The 17,694-nt window shown below is 53.1% G+C and overlaps 1 protein-coding gene and 1 long non-coding RNA gene across 2 annotated transcripts in view; one reads left to right on the forward strand and one right to left on the reverse strand.

The window, feature by feature from the left end:
• The window catches only part of LOC126962392 (uncharacterized), a 30,952-nt gene extending 23,355 nt beyond the window's left edge, over positions 1–7,597 (reverse strand). The window contains exons 1-2 of the long non-coding RNA XR_007728678.1: positions 7,080–7,597; positions 160–268 (exon numbers count right to left, since the gene is read on the reverse strand). This is a non-coding gene — a long non-coding RNA (uncharacterized LOC126962392). The remainder of the gene's footprint in view (positions 1–159; positions 269–7,079) is intronic.
• Positions 1–17,694, forward strand: part of CDC123 (cell division cycle 123) — a 421,061-nt gene that overhangs the window by 41,179 nt on the left and 362,188 nt on the right. The window lies entirely within an intron of this gene.

Consider the following 17,694-nt stretch of genomic DNA (forward strand, 5'->3'; position numbering starts at 1 on the left):
GGTGAGGAGAGCTACTGGGCAGCAGGGGGCCTGATGCTGAGTCTCAGAGCTGGGGGCAGTGAGGGGAAGGCAGTGCCCCAGGGAGGAGGCAGCATGGGATGAGGCCAGTCACAGATGAAGGGAGGGACCCAACACGTCCAGAAGAACAAATGAGCTCACCGGGTGCAGCAGCCGTTCACACCTGTCATCCCAGCACTCTGGAAGGCTGAGACGGACGGATCGCTTGAACTCAGAAGTTTGAGATCAGCCTGGCCAACATGGAGAAGCCCTGTCTTCACAAAAAAACAAACAAACAAAAAAATGAAAAATTAGCTGGGCATGGTGGTGCACACCTGCAGTCCCAGCTACAGGTGGGACACTGATAGATACAGAAGCAAGCATGGATGTAAAGCACGTACATGCGTGTGTATCCCCAGCTCAGTCCACTCAGGGCTGAGGGCTGGGATACCCAACATCCACGAGCACAAACAGCACCCAAACACTAACTTCTGAATTTCCATTCCCCACTAACAAAGAATCAGGGAGGCCGGGCGTGGTGGCTCAGGCCTGTCATCCCAGCACTTTGGGAGGCCGAGACAGGAGGATCACTTGAACCTAGGAGTTTGAGACCAGCAGGGCAATACAGTGGGACTCCATCTCTATAAAAGATGAAGAAATTAGCCGGGCATGGTGGTGTACACCTACAGTCCCAGCTACTTCGGAGGCTGAAGTAGGAGGATTGCACCACTGCACTCCAGCCTGGGCAACACAACAAGACCCTGTCTCTGAATAAATATAAAATTAAAATAAAAAGAATCATAGCTCCCGAGAGAGATGGCTGACTCCAGAGTTTGGGCAGGGAAATGATAAGATGAGCCTGCGACATACATTTTTGGGCCAGAGGTAAGGAAGTGCTCAAAGAATGATGGAGACAGGTCAAAATAACACAGAAGTCAGCTTGAAGGGACTCTCACTAACCAAATCTGGCCTAATTTGAGCATAAAATAAATAATATAATAACAAATAGATTGTAACCCATTACAACCCATTGAAAATGGGAAACCGGCCGGGCGCGGTGGCTCACGCCTGTAATCCCAGCACTTTGGGAGGCCAAGGCGGGTGGATCACAAGGTCAGGAGATCAAGACCACGGTGAAACCCCGTCTCTACTAAAAATACAAAAAATTAGCCGGGCGCGGTTGTGGGCGCCTGTAGTCCCAGCTACTCGGGAGGCTGAGGCAGGAGAATGGCGTGAACCTGGGAGGCGGAGCTTGCAGTGAGCCGAGATCGCGCCACTGCACTCCAGCCTGGGCGACAGAGCGAGACTCTGTCTCAAAAAAAAAAAAAAAAAAAAAAAAAGAAAATGGGAAACCACGTAAGGCCACACCTGTATTAATTATATCCATTAGTTATATTATTAACTACAATTATTTCATGAGTAATGAGATATTTATATAGTTCCAGAGCAACTCTTCTTGAAACATTTAATTACAAAGGAAAAATCACTTCACCTGGAGAAGCCTGGCCAATTCTACCTTCATCAAGTGACTCAAGTGACACCAGAGAAGGGGCAGATGAAAATGGTGTGCCTGGCCAGGCGCGGTGGCTCATGCCTATAATCCCAGCACTCTGGGAGGCCGAGGCGGGCGGATCACGAGGTCAGGAGATCGAGACCATCCTGGCTAACACGGTGAAACCCCGTCTCTACTAAAAATACAAAAAAATTAGCCGGGTGTGGTGGCGGGCGCCTGTAGTTCCAGCTACTCGGGAGGCTGAGGCAGGAGAATGGCGTGAACCCGGGAGGAGCCTGAAGTGAGCAGAGATCGCGCCACTGCACTCCAGCCTAGGTGACAGAGTCAGACTCTGTCTCAAAAAAAAAAAAGAAAATAGTGTGCCCGTGGAGAGAGCACCATGACAGCAGCACTTGCTGCTATTCCTACCACAGACGAAACCTGCCTCCAAGCATAAGAAGACCTCAGAAAACCCCACTTGAGGGGCATCCCATAAATACCCAAATCTGCAAAGCTTCAGAATAAGATCATGCAAGTCGGCTGGGCGCCGTGGCTCATGACTGTAATCTGCACTTTGGGTGGCCAAGGCGGGCATCTCACCTGGGATCAGGAGTTCAAGATCAGCCTGACCAACATGGTAAAACCCCGTCTCTACTAAAAAAAAAAAAAAAAAAAAAAAAAATTGAATATTAGCTGGGCATGGTGGTGTGCACCTATAATCCCAGCTACTTGGGAGGCTGAGGCAGGTGAATTGCTTGAACCCAGGAGGTGGCGGCTGCAGTGAGCTGAGATTGCACCACTGCACTCCAGCCTGGGCAACAGAGTGAGACTCCACCTCAAAAAACAAAATAAAAATAATAATAAAAAAAAAGATCGTGAAGTTAATAACAGACTGGGGCCCTCTCCCAGACTGAAGGAGTCTAAGGAGATACATCTGCATGAAACTGTAGGCAACGCGTTTCGACAGTGGATTCTGTTGTGACACAGGACATCATGGAGAAGACTGGGGAACTTTGACTAGGCTGTGAGGAGTGGATGCTGGTGATCGAGCAACACTAACTTCCTACGAAAGACAAAACCTGCCCCCAAGCACGACAGCACAGGTTTTGTCTCTGGTAGGAACAGCAGGAAGTGCTGTTATGTCCTCATGGTGTTCTCTCCAGGTGCCCACCATTTCTGTCGGTTTTTATACTGGTATTGTGGTTCTACAGAATGCCCTTCTTTGTAGAAAAAACACACCAAAACAGTTGGAGGTGCTGAGGCACCATTTCAGCAATTATTTCCCAAATGATTGAGGGGTGAAGGAATGTTCACTGTACTTGTAACTTCTCTGTAAAAGTTCCGAGGTTGTTTCTAAATCCATCTATCAGTCTTCCATCAAATTCTAGGTCTCAGAGATGGCCGGGAACTCAGGAGAACCTTCGGGCACGGAAGGGTTTTGTTATTCCCATTTTATAGGAGAGATTGTTGAGACAGAGTGGGTAATGCAGCAGGCCTTTGGCCACCTATTTAATAAGTGGGCTGAAGGTGGAGATGGCAGGAGCCTGACATAGAGCAGCCCAGGTTCCCAGCCAGCCCTCCGCAAGTACACCTCCCACCAGGACCTAGTGCTTCTGCAGTGGAGGCCATTCCCAATTAGGTCATTTCCACCTTGAAAGATCAATGCTGGCCGGGCACGGTGGCTCATACCTGTAATCCCAGCATTCTGGGAAGCTGAGGCGGGTAGATCACCTGAGGTCAGGAGATCGAGACCAGCCTGGCCAACATGGCGAAACCCTGTCTGTACTAAAAATACAAAAATGAGCCAGGTGTGGTGGTACGTGCCTGTAATCCCAGCTACTCAGGAGGCTGAAGCAGGAGAATCACTTGAATCCAGGAGGTGGAGGCTGCAGTGAGCCAAGACTGCGCCACTGCCCTCCAACCTGGGCGACAGTGAAACTCCATCTTTAAAATAAATAAAAACAAAAAAAAATCAATGCCATCCCAAGCACAAAAGAAAAAGCCATAGAGTATTAGGCATGGACTTGATGATCAGAGCTAAACTGGGATAGCTGGGCCCATCCATTTATTTATAAAGTCCTCTCAACAACAAAATCCTCCCTCGAAGCCCCTTCAGGTCCGCTGAGGGGAGAGGGCAGGGCAGGTGGAGAAGGAATTCATCAAGCAAAGCTTTCCCCAGGAGACAGGTAGCGGCCACTCGTGAAAGGACAATGAGACAAAGACATTTATTTTAAGGGAGCGAGTCCCTTGCTCAAAGATGCGAAGATGAAGAAATGGAAGGTAAGAGCAGGAGTTCTGTGGGAAGCAGAAGCGGCCCTTAATCTTGCCCTTGAAGGTCGTGAGAAATGCTTTCGTCTGTGTCCGGACAGGTCAGGCCCCAGGGGACCACCCACCCGCCCCCTACAGCACAGCCCAGGCCCAGCCGGACACCAGAAGGCCAAGCTCATCACTGAGGTGAGAAGTCATGAAAGGTGCCAAGCTCCCTGGTGGGTGTGGGGCAGCACCAGGGCCTAAGTGTAGGCAGGCTGGCTCCAGGACTGTGTCGGGCTGTCCCTGGGGACACAGAAGTGATGCCAACTGGGTGATTTTCCACTTAAGTCAAACTACAAGACATCAAATCAAAGATGGTCGCCATCTCTGAGAAATGCAATCCACCACAGACTTGGATTTAAAAGTTTCCCCAGGTTCCTGGGGTGACAGAGCATTATGGAAGGACAGTGACATTTGTTTTTACAAACAGGGAAACTGGTCTAGAGCCACTCCGTGACTGGTGAACAGAATATCTTTTCCCCCTGCCCTCAGTTTGAATGAAATAACCAGGGCCAGCTCCCCTTTCTAGAAGCATTGGCCAGTCCGCCCACCTTCAAGTGGCCACAGGCCTACAAGGAAGGAGGCTGCCCGGAATAGCTTTCTTTTCTGTTTTCCTACAAACTAACCTCAAGATGTAGTCCCTGTGACCCTAGGAAGGTGAGGCCCCGCGTATGCTAAGCCCTGTAGCATGGTGTTCCACATGCATGAGGAATTACAAAACCACTGCACCCAAAGGGAGGGCATAGGGAGCCCCGCTGAGCTCTGAGCTGCAGTAGTAGCATCAACTTACCTCTGTAATAAACAGACCCGAACAACACTGGCTTAAACAGAATCGGTACGGCCTCCATGCCGAAGTTCCAATGGTGGACAGAGCCAGTATGGCAGCTCCACAGCCATCAGGGACTCAGAGCCCCTCAAATTACAGTCATGGGCACACTGGCAACAGACTGCATATACAACGGAAGTCCCCTAACATGAGAATACTGTATTTTTACTGTACCTTTTCTATGCCTAGATACACAAACACCATGTTACAACTGCCTCCGGTACTCAGTGCAGTCACATACTGCCCAGGTTTCGAGCCCAGGAGCAGTACTCCGCCATATAGCCTGGGTGTGTAGCAGGCTGCCCGATCTAGGTGTGTAAATACACTCTATGATGTCCTCACAGCAAGAAGATCACCTGGTGACTCATTTCTCAGAATGTATCTTCCTCATTAAGTGAGGTGTGACCTTATTTTCTCTGCCATTCTCAACACGAACTTCCATGTTGGGACCCAAAATAGCTGTTCCAGTTCCTGCCATCATATTCACAGTCAAGCCAAAAGGAAAGCAGCCTGGAAACAGGTGAAGGCACACCACTTCCTTTCAAACACACGACCCAGAATTCGTACACATCTTGTTTTCATTCCCACTCCATGAGCCAGGATTTGTCACGTGGTCACCGCCAGCTAAAGGTGAGGCTGGGAACCTAGCAACTCTAGTACTAAGTGAAAGGGTGAAAATGCACAGTAGAACCGGGTGCGGTGGCTCACACCTGTAATCCCAGCACTCTGGGAGGCCAAGGCGGGTGGATCACAAGGTCAGGAGGTCGAGACCATCCTGGCTAACACAGTGAAACCCCATCTCTATTAAAAATGCAAAAAAAATTAGCCAGGCGTGGTGGCGGGCTCCTGTGGTCCCAGCTACTCGGGAGGCTGAGGCAGGAGAATGGCATGAACCTGGGAGGCGGAGCTTGGAGTAACCCGAGTTGGCGCCACTGCACTCCAACCTGGATGACAGAGCAAGACTCCGCCTCAAAAAAAAAAAAAAAAAAAAAAAAGAAAATGCACATAGGGCATCAGTTAGCAGATTCCAGCACAAGAGTTGTGCATTTTATTTTATTTACTTATTCTGAGACAGAGTCTCACTCTGTCGCCCAGGCTGGAGTGCAGTGGCTCAATCTCCGCTCACTGCAAGCTCCGCCTCCCGGGTTCCCGCCATTCTCCTGCCTCCGCCTTCCGAGTAGCTGGGACTACAGGCGCCCGCCACCACGCCTAGCTAATTTTTCGTATTTTTAGTAGAAACAGGGTGTCACCGTGTTAGCCAGGATGGTCTTGATCTCCTGACCTCATGATCCGCCCACCTTGGCCTCCCAGAGTGCTGGGATTACAGGCGTGAGCCACCGCGCACCGGCTGAGTTGCGCATTTTAGCATCAAGAACTTCCTTTTCTGCCACCCTAGCACAACCAGGTCTAAACTGGAGCCAATTCTCTTGGCTAAGAAGTGCACGCTGGGCCTGAGCCAGACTAGACCAGAGTGTCCCCTCAAACTCTCAGGAATCTTTTTTAAAGTTTAAAAAAAAGTCTGTTTCCTGGACTGGAGTGCAGTGATATGATCTCGGCTCACTGCAACCTCCGCCTCCCACTTTCAAGCAATTCTCCGGCCTCAGCCTCCTGAGTAGCTGGGATTACAGGCGCCCATCACCACACCTGGCTAATTTTTGTAGTTTTAGTAGACAAGGGTTTTCGCCATGTTGCACAGGCTAGTCTCGAACTCCTGACCTCGGATGATTCGCCCGCCTCAGCCTCCCAAAGTGCCGGGATTACAGCATGTGTGAGCCGCTGCCGCGCCTGGCCCAGAATCTACTATTCCACACTCTCTTGCCTGTTGGCTGGGTCCGTCCCTTCTGCTGGAGGATCAGGCCTCCCAGCCTCCTGCCCTGTCACTGGAGAGTCAAGCTCCTGAGCATGCCCCTCTACACAGTGAGCCTCAGTCTGGCCAGGGAGGATGAGAAAGGCGGGCAGGAAGAGGCAGTGGGCCCCCAGGAGAACCAAGGCTCCCCTGGCTAAGGTGAATTTTCAAGCTCATCAACCAGTGCTAGCACTACCTACAGATGTGGAGGCTAGGGCAGCCCGGGTTGCAGACCCAGCCTGAGCCAATGCTGCTGTGAGACAAAAGGCAAAAATGCCCCATGCCCGCCAGCAGACCCAATGCTGGAGTCCCAAGAGACTGGGATAGGGTCCTCCAGTAGTCAGGCTGCACGTGTGGCTGGCAGTGGCATCCCTGGGGCTCCTTTCAACCCAGCCGGCTTAAAGCAGCTCTAGGGCCCACAGCAGGGGCCATCTGGCCTGGGCATTCTGGCAGCTTTAGCAGGCGGCAGGGACAGGGAACTCAGCCCACGCGTCTAACAGCTCTGCGGCCTGGAAGCGGCCACGGAGCCTGGTGATAACACAGGGCTTCAGTGTCAGAGTTACCAGATTGGGTATCTCGTGGTGACGGGCGAGTTACCTGATACCTACACGTCCTGGTTTTCCATCTATGACACGGAAACGGTCGTTCCTGTGTGGTGGATGGCAACACGTGGGGCGGGGGGAGCCCTTGCTACACCAGCCGCTCGCATAGCGCATCTCTGTGCCTCAGTTTCCTCACGCAGACAGGCAAGCGGACTGTCCACCCAGCAGGGCAGACGAGGAGGACACTGGGCCCCGCCTGCCTCCTCCTTGCTGCTCCTCTGCGGTCCCAGGTCTCGGCTTAGCTGTCTCCAGCGGGGAGGCCCACGCTGGCCCGCCTGCTCCCGGGAGGTCGCACTGGCCTTCGGTGCCGAGGTGGTTGCGCCATCCTCTTTGCGTGTCTTGTCCCTTCTGCTGGGTCCTGGCCGATGTCGTGACCCGCCGTGACGGGCAGAGGAGGCAGAGCCGAAAGGCCGAGGCACGGCACCGCGCTCCGTGCTAACGGCAAAGGCTTCTGGCAGTGGAGGGCCCGCACAGCAGGAGGACGCCAGCCCAGCAACCGCACGTGGTGCTGCCCTGCACGCGACTGAGGCGCACCGGAAGCAGGGAGCACTTTCAGTGTAAGGGGATAGAGGAAGTCCGCCGGAAGAAGGGGGAGGAGGCCCACCGGAAGTGGGGGAGGATGCCCACCGGAAGAGGGGGGAGCTTGTTCTTTGGAAAGCGGGGGAGGAGGCCCGCTGGAAATGGGGAGAGCAAGCCTGCTGGAAGGAGGGGGAGAAGGCCTGCCAGAAGTGAGGGGAGCATGCCCACCAGAAGGGAAGGAGGAGGCCCAGCAGAAATGGGGGAGCACGCCCACTGGAAGGGAGGGAGGAGGCCCAGCGGAAAGTGGGGTAAGGCGGGGCACACCCGCCGGAAAGCGGAGCACACCAGCCAGAAGGGAGAGGATGCCGCCAAAACAGGGCAGTGGGGAGGAGCACACCCACCAGAAGTGGGGAGCATGTTTAGAAAGAAGGAGCACCTCAAGAAGCCAGGGGACTTACAGGGGAAGGAGAATTCAAAAGGATAACACGACAGTCACGCTATATAGCAATGGTCCAGTGACTGGCCACCTTCCAGAAACAGTGCCCCCATGACCAGCGAGAGGCGGGATCCCCAGCAAAGCCACAGTGCGTCTCCCCGCTCATTCCCCATCACTGCTCAGCTCACAGTCCAGGGGACAGTTAGGAACTGCGGGGTCTGAGGTCTCAGAGCAAGAGACAACCGCAAGAGCAAATGGAAGTCTCAGAAAACAGAAGCCGATTCTGTCAAAAGTCTGTTGAGGTGTCTTTGATACTACCAGACGTTAAGGACCTTTGTGTTTTTATTTTTATGTATTTTCTTTTCAAATGTTATTTTAGGTTCAGGGGTTAAATGTGTGGGCTTGTTACATGGGAATTAGGTACACAGATTTTTTGTCACCCAGGTAAGAGCATGGTACCTGATGGGTAGTTTCTTGATCCTCTCCCTCCTCCCACCCTTCACCCTTAAGTAATCCCTAGTGTCTGTTCCCTTCTTTGCGTCCGTGTGTTCTCATCATTTAGCTCCCACTTATAAGTGAGAACATGCAGTACTTGGTTTTCCCTTCCTGTGTTATTCACTTAGGATAATGGCCTCCACCTCCATCCACGTTGCTGCAAAGGACAGGACTCCATTCTTCTTGTGGCTGCATAGTATTCCGTGGCATATATGTACTGCATGTTCTTTATCCAGTCCACCATCGATGGGCATTTAAGCAGATTCCAAGTCCCTGCTATTGTGAATACTGCTGCGATGAACGCAAGTGTGCATCTGGGTTTTTTTTTTTTTTTTGAGACAGTTTCCCTCTGTCACCCAGGCTAGAGTGCAGTGGCGCTGTCACAGCTCACTGCAAGCTCCGCCTCGCGGGTTCACGCCATTCTCCTGCCTCAGCCTCCAGAGTAGCTGGGACTACAGGCGCCCACCACCACGCCTGGCTAATTTTTTTGTAGTTTTAGCGGAGACGGGGTTTCACCGTGTTAGCCAGGGTGGTCTTGATCTCCTGACCTCGTGATCCACCCGCCTTGGCCTCCTCAAGTGCTGGGATTACAGGCGTGAGCCACTGCACCTGACCTTTTTTTTTTTTTTTTGAGACAGAGTTTCACTCGTTGCCCAGGCTGGAGTGCTGTGGCACAACCTTGGCTCACTGCAACCTCCACCTCCCGGGTTAAAGCCATTCTCCTGCTTCACCCTCCCGAGTAGCTGGGACTACAGGTACACACTACCACGCCCAGCTAATTTTCTGTGCTTTTAGTAGAGACGGGGTTTCACCATGTTGGCCAGGCTGGTCTCAAACTCCTGGCCTCAGGTGAGCCACACACCTCAGCCTCCCAAAGTGCTGGGATTACAGGTGTGAGCCACTGCCCGCGGCTGCATGTCTTTTGGTAGATGGATTTATATTCCTTTGGGTATATACCCAGTAATGCGATTGCTGGGTCGAATGGTAGCTCCGTTTTAAATTCTTTGTGAAATTTCTAATTTGCTTTCCATAGTAACTGAACCAGTTTGCATTCCCACCAGCAGTGTATACGTGTACGCTTTTCTCCATAACCTCCCCAGCATGTCATTTTTCGGCTTTTTAATAATAGGTCTTCTGACTGGTATGAGATGGTATCTCATTGTGGTTATGATTGGCATTTCTGTGTTGAGCATTTTTTCTTATGTGTGTTGGCCACATGTGTGTGTTCTTTTGAGAAGGGTCTGTTTGTGACCTCTGCCTGTTTATTTCTCCTTCTAAATATGAGAAGTAGCTTGGAGCAGATAAGGGTGCAGAATGAGGCCTCAAGCAAGGGTCAGCACAGGGTCCCTGGTGGTGAAGTGGGCTCCACAGTGTCTGTGACAGCTGCTGGACCCTCCCATTAGCTCCTGGGCGTGACCTATCTGATGTGCATTTCTCCTGGCTTCCAGGCTTTTTTTTTTTTTTTAAATAAAATATTCTTAGTCCCCCTCTACAGTCCTTGTAGAATTTCGTCCTTGTAGCCTGGGCTCTTCCCCAGTATATTTCATTGACTTCTTGTGATTGCTCAGAGTTTTATACTTGGTTCAGTCCTGTCTTTACTTTTTAAAACTGACTCTTTTAGGTACAGGCATGCAGAACATTCTGCTGAATGCCCTTTGCTTCGGGTTAGGTTCATAATGAGTAACATGGGGTAACACTGATAGAAATTCTAACATTTGATCTTCGTTTACTGTGAGGTAAGCAAAAAAAAAAAATTAATTAATTTTAAAAAGAAATTCTAACCTTAATTTCAAAAATATGATGTTAGTGTTTAGAAAAAAGTATGTATGGTGCCGGGCGCGGTGGCTCACGCCTGTAATCCCAGCACTTTGGGAGGCCGAGGCGGGCGGATCACAAGGTCAGGAGATCGAGACCACGGTGAAACCCCGTCTCTACTAAAAATACAAAAAATTAGCCGGGCGCGGTGGCGGGCGCCTGTAGTCCCAGCTACTCAGGAGGCTGAGGCAGGAGAATGGCGTAAACCCAGGAGGCGGAGCTTGCAGTGAGCCGAGATCGCGCCACTGCACTCCAGCCTGGGCGACAGAGCGAGACTCCGTCTCAAAAAACAAACAAACAAACAAAAAAAAAAAGAAAAACGTATGTATGGTATACCAGCAGTCGCTACCAAACCATCACCTCTAATTCAGGATTACAAGTGACCAGCGGTGGTTCAATCCTAGCACTTTGGGAGGCTGAGGCAGGCGAATCACCTGAGGTCAGGAGGTCAAGACCAGCCTGGCTAAGATGGTGAAACCCCCGTCTCTACTAAAAATACAAAAATAAGCTGGGCATGGTGGTGCATGCCTGTAGTCCCAGCCACTTGGGAGGCTGAGGCAGGAAAATCACCTGAACCTGGGAGGCGGAGGTTACAGTGAGCAGAAGTGGCGCCGTTGGACTCCAGCCTGGGCAACAAGAGCGAAACTCTGTCTCAAAAAAAAAAAAAGATAACTGACTAGGGGATTGTCATAGGATCACAGGATACTCCCACCCATCAGGGGTTGACATGATCTGGAGCAATCGTCAGGGAGCTGTGTTCCTCCCAGTCTGGAGGAAGCAGATGTAACCGGCATACAGAGAGAAGACTTTGTTTTGTCTTTATGATTATAGCAACTTCTCTCTCCTCTATAACCTGCTTGTGTTTGTTTTGATAACTGTTGTCTTATCTAATAAAATTGATGTTCAGAAAGGTACGCCATGGTATCCTATGGCTTTGTCTAGCCCCCAGCACATCACCAGGTAACCCTAGAGATTTGTGATCCTAGTTTCAGAAGCCCAAGACAAAGGCCATGTGAAGCTTGTTAAAAGAACAAGAAAGTGGATGGCAGAGCAGCAAAGTGCTGCCAGTTATTTACACTACAGTCTAAACGCACCCCTTTCCTAAGGAAAGGTTTGAGATGAGGGGAGAGGAGAAAGAGCAGGATGAGTGAGGGCAGCAGCAGATGAAAGGGAGGGAAAAAGCTGGGGTTAGCAAACTCAGCCTTCACCTGTGTGCGCCTGGCCCAGGGCCAGCTCTGACCTCACTGAGCAAGCATTCGTGGCACTCATTACACACCTGTTGGTTCCACCACATTCCATTCTGAGCCCGTTGCCGGGAAAGGACTGCATTCTCTGGCCAGGAATGAAGCCCCAGGGAGGCAGAGACCCCACCGGGACCTGGCTGGAGTTCGTGCCACTGTAATCACCGGGCTGGGCGGCTTCCTCTGAGGGCTGCCTTTATCTCTCATCTGCCTTCTCCAGGCTCTTCGGCTCCTCAGTCCGCCCCCACAGCTGCCTGGACTCCACCTTGGGAGAGGAAGAGGCCCTAGGATGGGGTGGCCAGGAAGTGACTTACAGGCCAGGCCAGAAATGGCATCGTGGTCACTGGCCTTGTGAATTCGTGGTCTCCCACTCCCATCCTCACCTTATCCAAGGGCCAGACACCAAGACCCCCGAAGGCCTGGAGGAGGGAAGCCCGAGCATCTCTCCCCTATCTGCGCCGGCACCACCTCTGCCCGCCCCGGCACCTCCCTGGGGGCTGTCTGCATTCTGTCTGGAGGTGTCTTAGGGAAGTGGGTCAAGCAGGCTCTGCCCAGGGCTTATCTGAGTTGAGAGCAGCCGAGACCCTGGGGAGCATCCGGCCGAGGGTGGTGTCGAGCCTATGGGGAACTGGTGGGCTTTCCCTAATGCCACACGGCCTCTGTCTGCTGAAGCCGTGGCCATGGAGTCCACAGATTCAAGCCGTGTTTATCCCTTAGGGAAAATGAAGCTCTCTGTAAGGTAAGGTGGTGACAAAGCCAAGTCCCTGTGACTCAACTTGACAAGACGTTGTGGCCCCCTCACATTCAACAGCCCCAATCAATGCACACTCACTGTTTTCATCACCAAGGAAAACAGCGGGCCTCTGGGACTCCCTCTGGCGGAACTCCACCTCAGGGTGGGCAAAGAGGGAGGCTCAAGACTGACAGTCAATAGGGGCAAACACATGTGGGCCTCTATGCAACAGTTACCTCGCCCAGGGCCGTATGCTAATTACCAATTCATTCGCATGACAAGTTCATGAAGTAGCTCCCATTGTTACGGCTGCAGGATGAAGAAGCTGAAGGTCAGAGGCCACAGAGAGAAAGCGCAAACCAGTGGCCCCACTCTACTGCGCCCCACCCCATCTGGACCATCTAGATCCAGCCAGGTGCAGCAAGCATGCCTCGGGGCCACGAGGTAGGCTGAAGCCCACTGCTTTGTTGAGCGGCCCGGCCACTGCCCAGCCCAGACAGCGGGGTCCCTGGCATCGTCCACATGCCCTGTGCTCATCTGGGTAGGCATCTGGGCAAGGCACTGAAGAGGTGATGAGAAGCCATCCCGCTCTCCACCATCACAGCCCATGACCCGCAGCCAGCACCCCAACAGGGAGGTGAAGACTCGACTCACGGGAGCCTGCAAGTCCTCAAGCATCCGCATGGAGCCCACACCCACAGCAAGTCCGTCCTGAGAACAGGAGCAGATCCTGCCCCACCAGGAGCGAGATAGGCTGCCTTCTACAAGGCCATTCAGTGTTGGTTTGTTTTTGTTTTTTTTTTTTGAGATAGAGTCTTGCTCTGTCGCCAGGCTGGAATACAGTAGCGCGATCTCAGCCCACTGCAACCTCCGCCTCCTGGGTTCAAGCAATTCTCCTGCCTCAGCCTCCTGAGTAGCTGGGACCACAGGTGCACGCCGCCACCACACCAAGCTAATTTTTGTATTTTCAGTAGAGACAGGGTTTCATCATGTTGGCCAGGATGGTCTCAATCTCCTGACCCCATGCTCCACCTGCCTCGGCCTCCCAGAGTGCTGGGATTACAGGCATGAGCCACCATGCCAGCCGGCCATTCAGTTCTTAAAGACTTATTTCCTGAGTGAGCCCAGCGCCTGCAGAATGAGGCCTACTGTCCACATCTCCCAACTCAACTGTCTCCAACCAGGAGCTGCCTCCAGGGACAGCAGGAGTAAGTGTCTCAGGTTAGGACTGAACAAAGCCTGGGTCCTGTGGTCCCTGGACATGACACGCTCCTTCCCTACCTCCACTCGCTTCACCCACCCACGAGAGGTGGGCACAGCCAAAATGCACAGGAGCCACACTCCTGCCAGCCCCAGCTCTTCCCGGGGCGGCACCACCGCTGGCTGGCAGGGGCGCAGGAGTGGTTCCTCTTCGCAGGTGTGATTTGAGGTGGAGCCACAGAGATTCTCATAACTCAAAAAGCTGGAGCTGACCGGGCGCAGTGGCTCATACCTGTAATCGCAGCACTCTGGGACACCGAGGCGGGCAGATCAAGAGGTCAGGAGCTCACGACCATCCTGGCCAACATGGTGAAACCCGTCTCTACTAAAAATACAAAAATTAGCTGGGCATGGTGGCAGGCACCTGTAGTCCCAGCTACTCGGGAGGTTGAGGCAGGAGAATTGCTTGAACCCGGGAGGCAGAGGTCGCAGTGAGCCGAGATCGCACCACTGCACTCCAGCCTGGGTGACAGAGCAAGACTGTCTCAAAAGAAAAAGAAAAAAAAAAGCCGGAGCCCAGGAACCAATTTGTGTTTTGTAAAATGCCTTTTGGAATCTCGAATGAGACGATGCTGTTCACTGTGGCTGTGGCGGGGCAGGCGTGGGTGCTGGGGGTGGGACCACGGTAGCAGGCAGCCGCCCGGTGATAGCCTTCTTGACTTCCCCTTTCTTCCCTAGGGTTCTGAAGGGGGTCAATGGCCTTATTACACTGAGCCAGAAAATACCCATCAAAGGTCACAATAAGGCTATGGCAAGAACAAACCAGCTTTATTGTTACGTGTTGATGTGGCTTCTCCAAAGACCATGTTCTGTTGCCAGTTGGGTGCGGCCGCGCCCAGAAAGACAATAACTACTATTACACTGCCAAGACAGGTCTCAGAAGTTCCATTTTCCTAAAAATGGCATTTGTGGCTCTGAACGGGATTGATCAAAATTTGTTTTTTGATCAATAAAAACATTTTTTAATAAGAACATTTTTTCTTGGGGTTCAAAAAAATGTCTTTTTGGCCTGAGGCAGCCCAGAAACAGCAGAAGGGCATGCTGTGGGGAGGGAAAGAGAAGTTCCAGTAGGCGGAAGGCAGAGGGAACAGGCCCCTGCAGTGGAGATGGGCTCTCGCCCGCCCTCCCCACCCCTTCCATCTCCCAAGGGCGGATCTTGACCACGTTTGTGGTTCCTGCTCTCTGCTCTGACCTTGCCCACCAAAACTTTGGCCCCGTCTGCAAATACAAACGGAACGGATGACTGATCTGTGTCGCCTAACGAAGGCAGGCTGCCCTTCACATGCCCAGGTTCCTGCCCTTACCCCCAAGGCCGAACCGCTGGCCTACACACGTGCCCAGGGAGGTTCTCTTTCTGTTTCCTCCTGTCAAGACTTCTCCTGGATTCAGGAAGTTCCATTCAAGAGTTTCCTCATTGCCATTACGGAAACCTAAGCCTAAGCCTGGAAGGATCTCTAAGCAGTTACGAAGTCTATTCCCAAATATTGCCGGACTCCCGGCCGTTTTCAGAGGCAGAACCCCCCACCTCCCCACCGACAGCTGCCGTCCGCGCTACGACTCACTTCTTCTGCCACTTCGTGAGGTCTCAGCTAAGGCCTTCAGGTTTCTGGGGGGCTCTGCGCCCATCGGCTCTTGTCTCTCAAGTGAACAGAACTGCTTCTGAAGGGCACACGTAGGGCAGGTGTCCCCACCCACACTGTCCTTCCAGTTCTGGCTGGGCCACTCGCCAGCTGTGTGACCCTGGGCCAATCACTTATCTTCTGTGAGCCTCAGTTTCTTCATTGGTAAAATAAGGGGTCTGAACCAGAGGGTCTCCTAGGCTTCATTATAGGAGGAACTGTGGGCCGGGCGTGTGGTTCACACCTGTAATCCCAGCACTTTGGGAGGCCGAGTCGTACAGATCATGAGGTCAGGAGATCGAGGCCATCCTGCCTAACACAGTGAAACCCCCTCTCTACTAAAAATACAAAAAATTAAGGCCGGGCGCAGTGGCTCAAGCCTGTAATCCCAGCACTTTGGGAGGCCGAGACGGGCGGATCACGAGGTCAGAAGATCGAGACCATCCTGGCTAACACGGTGAAACCCCGTCTCTACTAAAAAATACAAAAAACTAGCTGGGCGAGGTGGCGGGCGCCTGTAGTCCCAGCTACTCGGGAGGCTGAGGCAGGAGAATGGCGTGAACCCGGGAGGCGGAGCTTGCAGTGAGCTGAGATCCGGCCACTGCACTCCAGCCTGGGCGACAGAGCAAGACTCCGTCTCAAAAAAAAAAAAAAAAAAAAAAAAAAAAAAAAAAATTAGCCTGGCACGGTGGCGGGCGCCTGTAGTCCCAGCTACTCGGGAGGCTGAGGCAGGAGAATGGCGTGAACCTGGGAAGCGGAGCTTTGCAGTGAGTGGAGATCTCACCACTGCACTCCAGCTCCTGGGCGACAGAGCGAGACTCCATCGGCGGGGGAAAAAAAAGAAGGGGAGGCGATCCCAGAGTGCTCCCTCCACTAGGACCTCCCCCGTCCTGCGTAAGCCCAGAAGAACCACACCAGGACGCAGCCAGCGGGAGGCCATCCACAAACCCAGGAGAGAGGCCTCACCAAGGCCCATCCTGCCAGCACCTTGATCTTGTACTCCAGCCTCCCAAGACCTTGATCTTGTCTCCCAGAACTGTGGGACAAAAACCACTGTTGTCTAAGCCACCTGTCTGTCGCTCTTGGTTAGGGCAGCCTGTGCAGACCAACCCAGGCCGCCTACCCTGTGTGTGGACTCCGCTCAGAAGAGGGCTGGGCCGGGGGTCTGCAGGCCACTCCCACCTTTGAAAATCAGGAAATGGGGAACCAGCAACCCCCAGCCTCTCCCCAGAGTCTCAGCAGCGGCTCCTGCTTCTGGTGTCATCTCTGGCAGCTGGCTGCTGATTCTGCAGAATTCTTTCAGTTAGAGATCGGTTGCCATCCTCACTTGCCTTGACACAGCACCCTAACCACTTCCCACACCAAGGAGAGGGGTCACTGGGCTGAAGGGTGGGGATGAGAGACACACACACACAGAGAGACCAAGAGAGAGACAAAGGGAGACAAAGAGAAAGAGGTAGGGGGTAGGTGCGTGTGCGCATGTGTGTACACACAGAGGGGTGTGTAGGAGCTGGGCCATTGCACACAATGTCCAGTGGAATGCCTCCCTCCTACAGGTCCTTTCTGTCCCTGAGTCCTCTGTCCCCACATACCCTCTCCTGAGTGTCTACATTTCTGGGTGCAACCACTTCTGCCCTGTTTTGGGGCTATCTTCAAACCTTGCCGGTTGCATCTTTTGGCCTAAACTGTCCACCAAAGCATGTAGCTAAAGGCGGCCCCCTCTCAGCCATGATGGAAGTGAACCCGTCCTCTGCAGGCACCTCCAGCCCTGAGTTCCCACCCTGGCTCCGGCCCCAACCCCTCTCCCATCTTTTTATCTGGGGAGCCCAATGGCCAGCTTCTCCAGGGCACAGGGAGCCTCTGCTCCCAGCCACACGGCATGTCCTCCCTCCACCTCCTTCATTGGCCTGCGGATGCACAGCCCCTCCTACCCCACATCACATCTCTCCCTCCCTGGTTGAGGGGTGGCCATTGCTTCTGCATCAGCCCCTGGCAATCCCATCACCAGGTATCTTTCTCAGCCCTGTGACTCCCATGGGCCTGGCCCTCTCCTGGGCATAGCTTGAGACCCACTACCCTCTGAGCTGCCCTGGGTGCTGTCCCCTTCCAGTTCACTCTCCTGGGTCCCCTCTGAGTCTCTTCCTCGCCCCTCACCTCATCAGTCCCTAGCAGGAAGGCTGTCTGAGGCACCCGGTCTCCTTCCAGGTCCCTGTCCTGGGCAGTGGAGCCCATGCTCGGCTTCAGCCAAGGCCCCAGCACTGGCAGCGGGGTGAGCTCAGGCAGGCAACCCATCCTCTTGAAGTCTGTTTCCTCCTCCTTGCAGTGGGGAGCCCCTCCCAGCATCATTGGGAAGAGTGTGCAATGATGTGTGCAAGACATTTCGCAGGGAGCCTGGCACGTGAACTCCCCCATAGACTCCAGTGACTGTCACCGCATGGTGACATCATCAGCTTGGCTGACCACACCTTTCTCCACCTGGGCACAATCCTCAGAGAGATGGGGA

Source organism: Macaca thibetana, chromosome 9 (genome assembly GCF_024542745.1).
Source record: "Macaca thibetana thibetana isolate TM-01 chromosome 9, ASM2454274v1, whole genome shotgun sequence".
Taxonomy (NCBI): domain Eukaryota; kingdom Metazoa; phylum Chordata; class Mammalia; order Primates; family Cercopithecidae; genus Macaca; species Macaca thibetana.